Source organism: Panthera tigris, chromosome B4, assembly GCF_018350195.1.
Source record: "Panthera tigris isolate Pti1 chromosome B4, P.tigris_Pti1_mat1.1, whole genome shotgun sequence".
NCBI lineage: Eukaryota > Metazoa > Chordata > Mammalia > Carnivora > Felidae > Panthera > Panthera tigris.
Genome location: NC_056666.1, coordinates 114,694,789 through 114,707,231, shown reverse-complemented (window position 1 = coordinate 114,707,231; position 12,443 = coordinate 114,694,789). Strand labels below are relative to the sequence as shown.

At 37.6% G+C, this 12,443-nt stretch overlaps 1 protein-coding gene across 4 annotated transcripts in view; it reads left to right on the top strand.

Moving 5' to 3' along the window:
* The window catches only part of CEP83 (centrosomal protein 83), a 120,357-nt gene that overhangs the window by 11,251 nt on the left and 96,663 nt on the right, over nt 1-12,443 (top strand). For 2 of the 4 annotated variants that reach the window (XM_042992900.1, XM_042992899.1), the window contains exons 2-3: nt 3,434-3,484; nt 7,361-7,772. The exons of 1 other annotated variant lie outside the window; for it this stretch is intronic. The gene's annotated coding sequence lies outside the window, so the exon portion shown is untranslated. Of the gene's footprint in view, nt 1-3,433; nt 3,485-7,360; nt 7,773-12,443 lie in introns of those variants that run through there. One more of the 4 variants, XM_042992901.1, reaches the window with a different exon arrangement.

Genomic DNA, 12,443 nt, shown 5'->3' with positions numbered 1-12,443 from the left:
TCATTGCCAAGTAGTATTCCATTGTATATATAAACCACATCTTTATCCATTCATCAGTTGATGAACATTTTGGGCTCTTTCCATAATTTGGCTATTGTTGAAAGCACTGCTATAAACATTAGGGTACGTGTGCCCCGATGCATCAGCAGTCCTGTATCCCTTGGGTAAATTTCTAGTAGTGTTATTGCCGGGTCATAGGGTAGTTCTATTTTTAACTTTTTGAGGAACCTTCACACTTTTCCAGAGTGGCTATACCAGTTTGCATTCTCACTAACAGTGCGAGAGGGTTTCCGTTTCTCCATATCCTTGCCAGCATCTGTGGTTTCCATGATTTGTTCGTTTTAGCCAGTCTGACTGGTGTGAGGTGGTATCTCAGTGTGGCTTTGATTTGTATTTCTCTGATGATGAGTAGACGATTATTGTTTTTTCTTTGAGAAATTTAATTTCTTTAGAAAGGCAGTTTACATAATTATAAAGCATTAGAGGGGAAAAGTGCAGATGTGATAGAATACAGAATAAATATTCTGAGGTAAGCACAAGGAAGGCAGAAACCAGTGAAGCAGAAAGAGCTTTATGTTTATGTTTGCTATTATTATTATTTTTTAAATGTTTATTTATTTTTGAGAGAGAAACGGTGAGCAGGGAGGGGAAGAGAGAGAGAGGGAGACACAGAATTTGAAGCAGGCTCCAGGCTCTGAGCTGTCAGCACAGAGCCTGATGCAGGGCTTGAACTCACAAACCATGAGATCATGACCTGAGCCAAAGTTGGATGCTTAACTGACTGAGCCACCCAGGCACCCCTGTTTATGTTTACTTTCAGAGTAGCTATAAACTCAAAGTATGTTTAGACTGTAAGGTTTTAGGTTTAACTCTGACCTTGATTTGTGGATTAATTGAAGAGATTTAAGGAGGCATTTTAATTTGGCATAACTATATGAACACAGTTGTGAAGGCAAGAATAAATAATGTGTCTGAGGGACTGTAAAGCAAACTTAATTGGCTCAGCAAAGGAGTGTTGTGAAGCAGCAAAATGAAATGTTTGCGTTTATGTAGACAGTTGGCTAATGTAGGACTGTGAGTTTGGCTGAGAAGCTTAGATTTGATCCATCCAGTAAATAGGAAGGATTATAATAGTAGTTACAGTGATGAACACAGTATATGAGAAAGATTGTCCTGGTGGATATTTGTAGGCGATGTAAGGGTGAGGAAAGACCAAAATCTGGCACATGTTTAGGAGATTTCTCTTAAAATAAGCCAAGGGTAAAATATTTGAGGTTTTGCCCTCAAGGGTGATGGTTCTAGAAGAAGAATGATTCAAATCAAGAGACAGATGAAGAAGAATCAGCAAGATTAATAATTTATTACTAATGGAAGTTGAGGAATGAGTTGTGTACTAAGAAATTCAGAGATGATAGTGGTATTTTTTTTTTTTTTTAAAGGAGGCAGATGGAAATTTGAAGTTAATGAGTTTAATTCTTATGTTCAGCTTCCATTGTGGATGGGACATGTGAGTAGAGTGGGAGTTATGAGCTGTGTTCGGAATGTGGGTGTAAATTTGAATGTCATTCAAACAGGTGTAAAAAATGAAGTGTGAGAGAAGCAACTTGACTTAATTTAGAGAGAGGCAGCAGTGGATCAGAGATTTCTCATGGTGACTGGGAGAACAGGAACAAAGAAGAGACAGAAGTCAAAGAGCTAGGAGATGATCATGGTACTGTAGATGCTAAGGGAGAAGAATATTTCAGAGATTTATAAAGGTGGTTGTGTGCAAACTGCGTTATTAACCTTTCTGTATGTTTACGGTGTTTGGCATGGTTTAGTAAATAAGCTCTTGAAAGATGATTGTAAATTCTGTTAATTATTGGATTAATCAAGATTGAAAATTTTAATGTAATATTGAAAAGAAAGGAGTAATGACAAAATTATTTTCATTCTTCATAAACCATGTGTCAATATTCTCATGTAAAGGGACTGCCATTCTTACAAATTTTGCCCCAGATTTCAAAAGCAGTTTATTTTTGCATCATATAAGAAACACTAATAATTTTAGTTTAATTGAAGGGAATAGTATAATACCTTATAGTTTATAGTTGCTTTAGCCTGTATATCATGATGTTTTTTAAAGCTTGATTTTTTTTTGTCCTCCATTTTCTTTTCTTTTTAAGGATTTTATTTTTTTAATTTTAATTTTTTTATGAATATAATTTATTGTCAAATTGGCTTACATACAATGCCCGGTGTTCATCCCAACAAGTGCCCTCCTCAGTGCCTATCACCCATTTTTCCCTCTCCCCCACCCCATCCACCCTCCGTTTGTTCTCTGTATTTAAGAGTCTCATGTGGTTTGCCTCTCTCCCTCTCTAGGATTTTATTTTATTTTTTAAGTAATCTCTATAACCCATGTGGGCTTGAACTCACAACCCTGAAATCAAGAGTCACATTCTCCACTGACTGAGCCAGCCAGGTGCCCCTTTTTTCTTTCTTAAAAATTCAATTTATTTAAACAACAAAACCAGGTCACCCATTTTTCTCACTCTTCATCTCCTGCCTCTGGCAACCACCAGTCTAATAGTTTGGAGTGTTTGTGCATGTTGGGGGGAGGAGGAGACTTATTTCACTTATTCACTTGTTTATCTCTGACTTATTTCACTTAGCATAATGCCCTCGAGGTCTCTCCTTGTTATCACAAATGGCCAAGATTTCATTCTTTTTTTTTAATGGCTGAATAATATTCCATTGTGTATGTGTGTCTGTTGCTCAATTTTCTTATCTATTCATCCATTGATGGACATGTAGATTGTTCCTGTGTCTTGGTTATTGTAAATAATGCTGCAGCAAATGTGGGGATGCATATATCTTTTCAAGTTAGTGTTTTCATTTTCTTAAGATAAATACCCAGAATGGAATTGGTGGATCATACAGTAGTTCCATTTTTAATATTTGAAGAGCCTCTATTACCTTATTTCTCCAATTGGATCATTGTATCTGTTTATTCTACCTCAGCATATGATCTTGGTCTTTTCCTATATTCTAAAACAGTTTTATTATATTTCTGGTGTAAAAATATTTTCCAAGGTAAGTTATATAATTTAAAAAGCCTTACCACAAGGTGTCATTGTAACATATAAAAAGAATTTCCATATAAGCATGTGCAATACCGATTTTTACATTTCCTCACATTTTTAAGTCTTTTTGTTCCATATTTTGCAGTTATCTTTTAGGGTATGTTGTGAATCTCTTATATTAAAGGGAAAAATAGAGTAGTCGTGTTCTTGAGTTCTCATATTTTTGCAAAAAACATATGCTTTCCACCCACGAATTTCTTAAGAGTTATGTTGCTATAGAGATGATTGTTTGAGGGAAAGAATGAGGAGTTACAGGAGGTGGACATTTAAAGAACAAAATACTTATTTTATGTCTTTGTTCCTGACAGAGCAAGCGTTAGTGTTTACCCCTCTGCTGATGAACTCTCTATGGAAGAAAGGTAGATATTTTGAGTGTTGTACTATGATGGTATTTGCATTTACTAAGATGCTTTTGCAAAGGTTCCTGTGCTTGATTCATTTTTTACATGGAGGATGAGTACTTGTAATCTTTGAAGCAACCTTTCTTCTACTTTCACTGGATTCCATTTTTTTTTTTTCTTCCCTGATTTTCTGGTTGGCCTTTTAACTAATAACATTAAAATAGCTTTTATTTTTATTATTTTTTTTTTTGAGGGAGATGAGTGTCAATATCTAACTACTAATTTCTGTTACTTCTAACTCCAAGTTTATTTTCAAGATCATTCCCTGTTGACTACTTGCTACCACTGTTTTAGTTCAGATCTTTATCATTACTTTCCCAGCCTTTTGATCTTTTTTTCTCTAGGATTCCCACTATCTCCCTGCCCACCTAGTTTATTTTACACACCTTGGATAACCTAGTTATTTTTCTAAAGTACAAATCTGAAACTATCCTGGACTGTCCCTCATCTGCCAACAAGCTTAAAACTTTGCATTGGCTCTTCTAGATCCCAGGATAAACTCCAGTCTCCTGCACATTTCCTTCAAGGCCCTGGCCCACCTCTCTAGGCTCATCTGCTCCCCACCTCACTATCCCCTACCCACAAAGTTGTTTTCCATCTCCATGCCTTCATACTTGGTGTTTCTTCTCTGCGTGTTTGGTTTTATCTCAGGATCACCCTCTTTGTGAAATCTTCCTGGACAGCCTCTCTAGTGGAAGTAGGCCTGTCTTCCCTTTGTACACATACTGCCTATAAATATATTACATTGCTTTATACTTTTAAAACTTTCTGAATTCATGTATTACTTGGAATTGGTAATATATGCACATGGCAAAAAAATTTAAGTACAAAAAGGATTTGCTAAATAATAAATTTTCTCTTATCCTTGTTCAGTCAGCAAGTGTTGGTTAACATGTAGGTTTCAAGGACTAACTCGAACTCCTTGAGGGCAAGGATTTTTATTTATTTATTACTGTATCCCTGTACCCAACAGTGTTAGCACATAATAGACACTTAGAAAGTGTCTGTAATACTTTTAATACAGGCAGGCTCTTCCCTGCTAAGAAGTTGGCTTGACCTGATGGTCTGCATATTTCTGTATCCCCCTCAGAGTTCTCTTTGTGTAAGTGGACCACTCAGTAAATGTGGTGTGGTAGCCACTCAGTAAATGCTGGTTGTATTAATTGCCCCCACCCCCTGTTTTTGGTAAGATAGGGATTTACTTATTTATTTATTATATAATTTATTGTCAAATTAGCTAACATGCAGTGTATATAGTGTGCTCTTGGCCTTGGGAGTAGATTCCTGTAATGCATCACTTACATACAACACCAGGTGCTCATCCCGACAGGTGCCCTCCTCAATGCCCATCACCCATTTTCCCCACTCCCCCCACCTGTCCACCCCATTTAACCCTGTTTGTTCTCTGTATTTAAGAGTCTCTCATGGTTTACCTCCCTCTCTGTAGCTACTTTTTTTCCTTCCCTTCCTCCATGGTCTTCCGTTAAGTTTCTCAAATTCCACATATGAATGAAAACATATGATACCTGTCTTTCTCTGACTGATTTATTTCACTTAGCAAAATACCCTCCAGTTCCATCCACGTTGTTGCAAATGGCAAGATTTCATTCTTTTTCATTGCCGAGTTTATAGCAGTACCATCAACAATAGCCAAATTATGGAAAGAGCCTAAATGCCCATCAACTGATGAATGAATAAAGATATGGTTTTAAAATTAACCTCTGTCTTGAGGATGACTTTTATTTATTTACCTTTTCTGGCTCTGAGAAATTTTATACTTTCTTTTTGGTAGATCCTCAAAGATGAAAAAGAGAATGTTTATGTTAACCTGAGCAAAAATGTTGAACTCTTAATCAACTTTTTTCCTTTATTTAACTTTTCAGACTAAGGCATAAATCTCATGGAAATAATTCAGATTTACTTAAAAAAATAATTTCCAGGATATATTGTCAGATCAGTAGATAGCCTTCATTTTGTGTTACAACCTACGAGGTGCTTTATCTATTTCAGTATATGGGGCTATGAGCAAAGAAGCCTCTACAGCTCACACAAAGGTATTAAGTGCTCATAAATCTTTTGGCAAGTCCCGTGTTATATGCAAGAGAGCCTACACTAAGAAACATTAAAATGAATTTGAAGTATGGTTTAGGCAACAGTCATCTTTGGTTTTCAGATCACAACTTTTCAGAGACTTTTGTAACTTATTTCTAAGTATTTGAGGTTGACTGGTTACTAAATCCTATTTTGTAGAATTCTTTTGTGTGAATTAAGCTGTGTGGAAGCAGACAGTGCAATTATAAGAATAGAATAACATTTTAATTCAGAGTGCTTGGTGGTTGATTGCTAACCACTCCAATACATATCTTCTTCCCTTCCTCTTTCCTTGCCCTCCTGTTTCATTCTAAATCACAATTAAGGGGCCTGGCACCTTACCAGGGTTTTGAAGGGTCTCTTCCCAGCTGCACTTCAGGTTTTGGCAGGGTGTCAAGTTGTGACATTTTTTGTATACAAGACACCCTGGGATGGCCATCCATAGTCTATTTGGGTGACTAGTGTGGTAGTCTCTCTGGGTTTTAAAGACCTTAATTTCTAATGTTTTGTTATAAGAGAAGTAATGCCTCATGTAGTTCTCCTTAGACTTTTAATGTTTTTAAAAAACAGCATTCACTCTAGGGGCATGTAGTATTTAAAGCATTGTTTTGAAATGTTCAAAGGCATAGCATGTGCTTTTTAAGGGAATGTGTTTGGAAGATTTCCATGAGCATTAGCAGCTGTGCTTTTGGAATATTTGGAATTTCCATCCTTTTGAGCAGACATTGTACACTGCTTAAGAAATACAGCTCCTGTGCAAAAGAATGTCATAGGTATGTCTGTAGAGCTGGGGCTAGTCAAAAGAAGTGGTAGGAAGGTATGGCTCTATGATAGAGTTGTAAGGAGAGGAAGATGAGGTATTTTGAGAAGAGTTGTGCTGAGTTTTTAAAAAACTGCCTTTCACAGAGACTAGTTCATCTAATAAGTGCTCCCTGATTAATAGACTGATCAAAAGTAATCTGTTAAACCTTTCTTTTTTAAAAGTTTGGTTTGGGGGTGCCTGGGTGGCTCAGTTGGTTAAGCGTCCCAACTTGGGCTCAGGTCATGATTTCACAGTTGGTGAGTTCGAGCCTCACGTTGGGCTCTGTGCTGACAGCTCAGAGCCTGGAACCTGCTTTGGATTCTGTGTCTCCCCCTCTCTCTACCTCTCCCCCACTTGTGTTCTGTCTCTCTGTCTCTCAAAAATAAACATTTAAAAAAAAGTTTGGTTTGAACCATGTGCTTAAAAAATTTGCATTGTGGGGGCACTTGTGTGGCTCAATTGTTTAAGCAGCCGACTTCGACCCAGGTCATGATCTCACAGTTCGTGAGTGTAAGTCTGCCGTTGGGCTCTGTGCTGACAGATTGAGATTCTGTGTCTCCCTCTCTCTCCGCCTCTCCCCTGCTCGTGCTCTGTCTCTGAAAACTGAATAAACGTTAAAAATTTTTTTAAATGTTTAAAAAATTTGTGTTGTGATTTTATTTGGCCAACTTTGTATAATAAGAATTGTTTCTTTTATATATAACATTATTCATTTATATATAACATTGATATATTCTGTAAGTAATTGAAATGTGTATTGAAATCGGAAAAACTTGATTATGGTATGAATTTAAAATTGTGATAGAAATTTTGTGTTTGGGTAAAATTTGTTATGAATAATAGACTGAAGAGAAAGCCAGTATATTAATTAACCTGTAGCTGTTGTAACAAATTACCACATACTGGGTGGCTTAAAACAACAAAAATTTATTCATTCACAGCTTGGAGACCAGAAGACTGAAATCCAGGACAGCACTGTCTCCAGAGGCTCTAGGGAAGAATCCTTTCCTTCTAACTTCTTGTGGCTCCAGGCATGCCTTGGCTGGGGTGACAGCTCTGCCCTTTTGGTCACACTCCCTCCTTCTTTGTAGTCTCAAAGCGTCCTCTGCCTCACTCTTACAAGGATACATGTGATTGCATTTAGGGCCCACCCATATAATCCAGGATAAACTCCTCCTTTAAAAATCCTTAATTTGATCCCATCTTTCACTATATAGGTAATATTCGTAGGTTACAGAGATTAAGAAGTGACTTATCTTCCTTTGGGGCAGCATTAAGCCCAATACAGTCTGGAAGCCTCAGTTACTGAAAATGGATGCGAAAGTGAATCAAGAGCAAGGCAGCATTAGAATGGTGAATATAATCATTTGATATTTTTGAGGTAATGATGTGCCTGTGTGTGGGTTATTGTAAAGATGAGTAAGACCTGTTTCTTGCCTGGAAGCAGTTACACTGCATGTGTTATATATACATACATGTACATTTACAAGATAGAATAGTTACCTAATTATATTTGAGAAAGTCAGGAAGTACTTAATGGAGGAAGTAATACATTTCTGAACAGGGTTTTGAAGGCTGATGAGAAATTCACTAGCCAGAGTACAGAGGGATAGAAGAGGCCTTCTGGATAAGGAAATTAGTATTTGCAAAGACATGGAGGTAGAAAACAGCAGTGTATGTTCAGGGAGCTACCAGTAGTCAGTACGTGAGATAAATTGTAGATTTGTATTTGTTTCTAATACACAAATCACTGTCTCGTTTTACCAGTTGCAAAGTAAACGTTTTTTGTTGTGAACATTTTTAAAGCACAGATCTTATCCTGGATGAAGAAGATCTTTGGCCATTAAATACAGGGGGTGGGTGGGAGAGAAGAGCTTTAGGGAAATGCAAATTAAAACCACAATGAGCTATCACTTTACAACTCCTAGAATTGCTAAAATTAAAAAGACTGTGTGAAAGTAATTAAATGAGGAGGCTGTTAGACTGAGGTGGCTCTAATGCCCTTAGCTAACATAAGCCAGAATCCACGCTCTTCAATGTGAGGAAATGAAACTTACGAACAACCAGTCACGGCCAGACAGCTAGGCTATCCTGAATAAGGCAATCTTTAAGCCATATCCATCACATGATTTCCTTCCTTCGCTTCCATATCTTCTGTATAGAAACCACTCCACTTGCTCTTGGTGGTGGTGTGCTCCCGACCACTTTCACTTTGGCACTGCCAGGATTGGAATTGGCGTGTATACTCAAACTCTGGAAAATTTTGTTCACCTTAAGGATGTCCACTCTCACCACTTTTATTCAACGTCGTACTGGAAGTTCTAGTCACAGCAGTGGGACAACAGAAAAAGACAAAAGGCATCCAAATCGGTAAGAAAGTGGTAAAACTTTCCTATTTGCAGATGACATGATATTCTATAGAGAATAGCTGAAAGACTCCACCAAAAAACTGCCAGAACTGATAAATGAATTCAGTAAAGTCACAGGATACGAAATCAATGTACAGAAATCTGTTGCATTTCTATACATCAGTAATGGAACAGCAGAAAGAGAAATTAAGGAATCTATCCCATTTATAATTGCACCCAAAACCATGAGATAACTAGGAATAAACCTAACCAAAGAGGTGAAAACTTACACTATGAAAACTATAAGACACTGATGAAAGAAATTGAAGAAGACACAAAGAAATGGAAAGACAATCCATGCTCATGGATTGGAAGAACAACTGTCAAAATGTCTATACTACTCAAAGCGATCTACACATTTAATCCAATCCCTACGAAAATATCAACAGCACTTTTCACAGAGCCAGAACAAACAATCCTAAACTTTGTATGGAACCATGAAAGAGCCTGAATAGCCAAAGCAACCTCTTAAAAAAACAAACAAAAAAAACTGAAGGTATCACAGTTCTGGGCTTCAAGTTATGTTACAAGGTTTTAGTGATTAAAACAGTATGGTACTGGCATAAAAATAGATATATAGATCAATGGAACAGAATAGAAAACCCAGAAATGAACCCACAATTATGTGATCAATTAATCTTTGGCAAAGGAGGAAAGAACATGCAATGGAAAAAAGATGGTCTCATCAACAAGTGGTGCTGGGAAAAATGGAGAACTATATGCAAAGGAATGAAACTGGACCCCTTTTTTTAAAAAATTTTTTAATGTTTTATTTATTTTTGAGACAGAGCATGAGCAGGGGAAGGGCAGAGAGAGGGAGACACAGAATCCGAAGCAGGCTCCAGGCTCTGAGCTGTCAGCACAGAGCCTGACGCGGGGCTCGAACTCACAAACCGCGAGATCATGACCTGAGCTGAAGTCGGACGCTCAACCGACTGAGCCACCCAGGTGCCCCGAAACTGGGCCACTTTCTTATGCCATACACAAAAATAAATTCAAAATAGATTAAAGACCTAAGTGCACTGTTTGTGATGAGCACCAGTGGTGTGTGGAAGTATTGAATCACTGTATCGTACACCTGAAACTAATATTACAGTGTATGTTAACTAAATGGAATTTAAATAAAAACTTCAAAAAAATTTAAAAAGATTTTGTCTCTTTAAAAAATTTCAGGCGCGCCTGGGTGGCTCAGTTAAGCTTCCGACTTCACCTCAGGTCGTGATCTCGTGATTCGTGATCTAGAGCCCTGCATCAGACTCTGTGCTGACAGCCTGGAGCCTGGAGCCTGGAGCCTGCTTTGGATTCTGTATCTCCTCTCTTTTGCCCCTCCCCTGCTTATTATCTGTTTTTCTCTCCCTCAAAATAAACATTAAAAAAAAAATTTCACCAGTTTCTTTTTACTTTTTAAAAATTCCAATGTAGGTAACATAGAGTGTTATATTAGTTTCAGGTATAAAATATAGTGAGTCATTAATTTTATGTATTATCCAGTGTTCATCACGAGAAGTGTACTCTTAATGCCTTTCACCTATTTTACCCATTCCCCCTTCATCCTCCCCTCTGCTAACCATCTGCTTGTTCTCTGTATTTAAGAGTCTGTTTTTTGGTTTGCCTTTTGTTTTGTTTGTTCACTTGCTTTGTTTCTTAAATTCCACTTATGAGAGAAATTATACAGTATTTGTCTTTCACTGACTTATTTTACTTAGCTTATACCCTCTAAATCCATCCATGTTGTTGCAAATGGCAAGATTTCATTCTTTCTTATGGCTGGATAATATTCCATTATATGTATACAATTATATAATCCATTATATATGTACATATATATACATATATATGTACATACACACCACATCTTATCTGTTCATCTGTCGATGGACACTGGGCTGCCTCCATAATTTAGCTATTGTAAATAATGCTTCAATAAGCATAGGGGTGCATATATCCTTTTAGTGTTTTCATATTCTTTGGGTAAATGCCCAGAAGTGCAATTATAGATCATATGGTAGTTCTATTTTTAACGTTTTGACGAGCCTCCATACTGTTTTCCGTAGTGGCTGCACCAGTTTGCATTCCTGTCAACAGTACATGAGGATTCCTTTTTCACCACATCCTCACCGACACTTGTTGTGTCTTATGTTTTTTATTTTAGTCATTCTTTTTTTATTAACAAAATTTTTTTTAATGTTTATTTTTGAGAGACAGAGAGGGAGTCACAGAATCCGAAGCAGGCTTCAGGCCCTGAGCTGTCAGCACAGAGCCCGACACGAGTCTTGAGCTTATGAACTATGAGATCATGACCTGAGCCGAAGTTGGATGCTTTACTGAGTCACCCAGGTGCCCCAACAAAGTATATTTAAACAATAGAATACTCTGGGATTCTTCCTTTGTGAGCTCATGGAATTGTATACTTATGCATTTTATTATGTGTAAATTTTACTTTAAAAACAAAAAGGCTAAACAAAAGAGAATTGGTTGAGATTGTCTGTTTTGTGAATGTTATTGTGTATCCATGTGATGTCTGGAAATGTGGTAGCTTCACAACCATCAAGAGAATTAAGCCAACAGGTTATGTTGGCAGAAGTGTGGTGTCAACTTTAAACATAAAATAGCCACTTTTACTAGCAAAATGAGTTTATTCAGGATAGCAGAGGAAATGCACTTTGGGACATACAAACTATGGCAGACTGTAAGCAAGTCCAGAGAACAAAGGAAAGGAGCATTCTTTTATATAGAAAAGGAGGGACTTGGGAGGGGTAGTTTGGAAAGAAAGGAGAGGAGTGAGAGTTTGGGGCATTGGTAGCTTTTCATTGGGTGAGTTGTGGTAGTTCTCATTGGTTTGTTGATGGGCAAGGAGTAAATCTTGTTTCCACCTGTTGGAGTAGTGGTAGCAAAATAAGCTTCTTTCTGTTGGGGTTGTAAACAGCAATGAGTAGTGGTGTGTGGGATCTCCCCCTTCAATGAGATTTTCTGTACGCAGTTTCAATGAAAAAGACCAGGATCCTTGATGCTATTGAGTCAGATTTTCTTTTTTTTTTTAAAGAGCCAACCACATCTTCATTAGTCTCAGCAGCAGGTGACTGGAGCCCCTACCTACAAGGGAACTTTAGAAGGCTACTCTGACTACTGTAAAGGAATGTTAGCACTTCTATTAGGACAGGATGGGAGAGGAAATTGGAAGGGAGCCAGAGGGAAAGACTGCTGGGCCACATACAGGGAGGTACACGTGGCGTTCCCACTGGGTCAGGCGCTAGAGGTGAACACTGCCATCTCCCTCAGAGTGAAGGAAGAGACAAAGCCTGAGATATGAGCCAGATCTTTGAGTGAACGTTTAAAACTTTGAATTTTAGAATTTGAAATTCTGAATGTTTTAAAAAATTGTGAATTGTAAAAGCAGAAAAGTGCACAAAAACTATCCTTTGAGTGATTTACAAAGCAAACCCCCAATTTAACCACAACAAAGATCAAAATGTAGAACACTGATGGCCTTTTCTCTGGTAACACTGTCCTGAGTGATTTACAAAGCAAACCCCCAATTTAACCACAACAAAGATCAAAATGTAGAACACTGATGGCCTTTTCTCTGGTAACACTGTCCTGACTTCTACGTTAATCA